Below are 3,930 nucleotides of genomic sequence, written 5' to 3'. Positions count from 1 at the left end.
ACCAAGGGATACATAGACAACCGACTAAAGGAGAGATACTTCCACACCGCAACCCATCTTATATGATAACTTCCCTACTCATGATATGACACTACTTGATAGTAAAAAGTAAAAGGTAGTGATGATGTGATACCGCGGCACTCCCCAAGCTTGGAACAAACCAAGGGGATGCCAATACCGATGATGAATTACTCCTTTGGCGATGGTGGTGATGAATTCCCGACAAGCTTCTCCACAAGCTCCCGAAGCTCATCAATCTTGTACATGAGGTTGCGGATCATCTCCGAATTGTGCTCGACGCGATTAAGAAGTATGTCCGACGGCGAGTCCCAATTCTTGGAGTTATTTCCCCACCCTTCAGCCTTCGAGCTTCGTCCTTCCTGCAGAGTGTTAGAACGATCTATATCCCAATTGCTAGGCAATGCTGCCTTGGGAGTCCTTTCAATTTGATTATTGTAGATTAGATTACGGAAGGGATGGTAAGTGCCTGAAGAAGATGTCTTTGGAGCTAGGTAACGACGTGGAACCCTTCCTCCGGTGCGAATTCTTGCGCTCCTGTTTGCACTAAAAGGGTTATCCACAACTTTGATGCTTGCGACGGTAGCATGCGGGTATGCGCGCGAGTCTTCCTCCACTTCTTCTTCATCTTCTTCCTTGACGCTCTCGTCCACCTCTTTCCACTCGGGATCTTGAATATCTTCATCCGAAAGCCCCTTGCCCTTATTGTTGGAGGCCATGGTGCTCCTAGATTGAAAATAGATCCTGGCAGAAACAGCTTGAAACAAAACACGTCGAGAAAACGATATACGGACCTCCAGGGGTCCGGGGGATTATATAGCAGGAATTTTTATGTCATAAGGAAAGTACCAGGTCGAACCGGAGTCGGAAAGGGGCGACGAGGCGGCCAGCTCATAGGGCGGCGCGGGCCAAGGCCTGGCCGCGCCGGCCTATGGGGGCACGCCCTCGTGCGTCTCCTCCACTCCGTTTCGATCTCGTAATTTTTCATATTTTCCATAAACAGCAAAAACATTGTTCGGAAAGTAAATCGCGAACTTTTTATTACCTGTATTGTTACCTATTCAAAGTCGAGTTCTGGCGGACTGTCGATTTGACCTTTGATGAAAGCCTCTGGTGTTTCCACTCGAATAACATCAACATCTACATTATAAGAATCACCTGAGATATAATGCTTGAGTCTTTGTCCATTCACCACTTGCGTGGCATTGCCTTGGAGAGAACTAATTTTAATTGCTCCCGAACGATACACCTCCTCAACAACATATGGTCCTTCCCATTTCGAGAGTAATTTCTCTCGCAAAGAATCCGAGACGAGACCGATACAATAGGACTTTATCCCCAATATTAAACTCTCTTTTGATAATCCTTCTATCATGCCATTTCTTAACTTTCTCTTTAAAGAGTTTAGCATTTTCATAAGCTTCACTTCTCCATTCATCTAGAGAACTTAATTGCAGCAACCTCTTATTATCGGCTAGTTTAGAATCTTTATTTAGTTCTCTAACAGCCCAATAAGCTTTGTGCTCTAGTTCTAAAGGTAAATGACAAGCTTTTCCATAAACCATTTTATAAGGTGACATTCCCATGGGGTTTTTATAAGCAGTTCTATAAGCCCATAGTGCTTCCTTCAATTTACTAGCCCAATTCTTTCTAGTTTTATTAACGGTCTTTTGCAAGATAGATTTAATTTCTCTATTTGATAGTTCTACTTGCCCACTAGTTTGAGGATGATAAGCGGAAGCAATTCTATGATTAATACCATATTTAGCAAGAGTGTTTCTAAAACCACCATGAATAAAATGAGAACCTCCATCTGTCATAATATATCTAGGAACTCCAAATCTAGGAAAAATAATGTCTAAAAGCATTCTTAAAGAGATCTCACCATCAGCACTTTTTGTAGGTATGGCTTCCACCCATTTAGTAACATAATCAACGAGCAACAAGTATATGAGTGTTACCTTCTGAAGAGGGAAAAGGTCCCATGAAGTCAAATCCCCAACAATCAAACGGTTCAATAACAAGAGTATAATTCATAGGCATTTCATTGTGTCTGGAGATATTACCAACCCTTTGACATTCATCACAAGATAAAATAAACTTCCTTGCATCTTTGAAGAGAGTTGGCCAATAAAAACCTGATTGTAGAACCTTTTGCGCGGTTCTATCTCCGGCGTGATGTCCTCCATAAGCACTACCATGACATTTACTCAATATCTCTTGTTGCTCATATTCGGGAACACATCTTCGCAGAATACCATCCACTCCTTCTTTATGTAAGTGTGGGTCATCCCAAAAATAATGCCTCAAGTCATAAAAGAATTTCCTCCTTTGCTGAGCTGAAAAGGTTGGAGGCAAGTACTTGGAAACAATAAAGTTAGCATAATCAGCATACCAAGGACCGTCTCGCGAGCTCACCTTTATTACAGCCAATTGTTCATTTGGAAAACTATCATTAACAGGAACAGGATCATAAGCAATATTTTCCAATCTAGACAAATTATCAGCAACAAGATTATCAGCACCTTTCCTATCTACAATATGTAAATCAAATTCTTGCAACAGAAGTACCCATCTAATAAGCCTTGGCTTAGCATCTTTCTTTTGCATAAGGTATCTGATTGCAGCATGATCAGTATGAATAGTAACTTTTGATTCAACGATATAAGATCTAAACTTATCACAAGCAAAGACTACAGCTAACAATTCTTTTTTAGTAGTAGCATAATTTCTTTGAGCAGCATCAAGAGTTTTACTAGCATAATGAATAACATTCAGTTTTTTATCTACTCGCTGTCCAAGAACAGCGCCTACAACAAATTCACTAGCATCACACATAATTTCAAATGGTAAGTTCCAATCAGGAGGTTCAACTATAGGGGCAGTTGTTAAGGCTTTCTTTAGAGTTTCAAAAGCTTCCTTACAATCATCATCAAAAACAAAAGGTACATCTTTTTGAAGAAGATTAGTAAGAGGCTTTGAAATCTTGGAGAAGTCTTTAATAAACCTCCTATAAAACCCAAGCATGACCAAGAACACTACGAATACCTTTAACATCCCTAGGATAGGGCATCTTCTCAATGGCTTCAACTTTAGCTCTATCAACTTCAATACCTCTCTCGGAAATTTTATGTCCCAATACAATTCCTTCATTAACCATAAAGTGGAATTTCTCCCAATTAAGAACAAGGTTAGTTTCTTCACATCTCTGCAAAACTTTATCAAGGTTCCGCAAGCAATTATCAAAAGAATTTCCATAGACGGAAAAATCGTCCATGAATACCTCTACAATACTCTCACAAAAGCCATGAAAGATAGCAGACATGCATCTTTGAAAAGTAGCAGGAGCATTACATAAACCAAAAGGCATACGCCTATAAGCATAAGTTCCATAGGGACAAGTGAAAGTGGTTTTCTCTTGATCTTTAGTTTTAACGAGCAATTTGTCAAAACCCGTAATAACCATCAAGAAAGCAAAAATGAGTATTTTTAGATAACCTTTCTAACATTTGATCAATAAAAGGCAAAGGGTAATGATCTTTCTTAGTAACCTTATTAACTTTTCGATAATCAATGCACATTCTATACCCTACAACTACTCTTTGAGGTATGAGCTCATCATTATCATTAGGCACAACAGTCATTCCTCCTTTCTTAGGAACACAATGCACAGGACTAACCCATCTACTATCAGCAATAGGATATATAATACGAGCTTCAAGGAGTCTTAATACCTCATTTCTTACCACATCCTTCATCTTAGGAATTAGACGACGCTGAGGTTCAACAACAGGCTTCGCATCATCTTCCATATTAATGGCTGATGGCGTGTATTTCACACGTTCGTTGGGCAACCCCAAGAGGAAGGTATGATGCGCACAGCAGCAAGTTTTCCCTCAGAAAGAAACCAAG

The sequence above is a fragment of the Lolium rigidum genome, chromosome 3 (genome assembly GCF_022539505.1).
Source record: "Lolium rigidum isolate FL_2022 chromosome 3, APGP_CSIRO_Lrig_0.1, whole genome shotgun sequence".
In the NCBI taxonomy this organism is placed as follows: Eukaryota; Viridiplantae; Streptophyta; class Magnoliopsida; order Poales; family Poaceae; genus Lolium; species Lolium rigidum.
The sequence above is the reverse complement of the archived record's forward strand: the minus strand, read 5'-3'. Positions refer to the sequence as shown.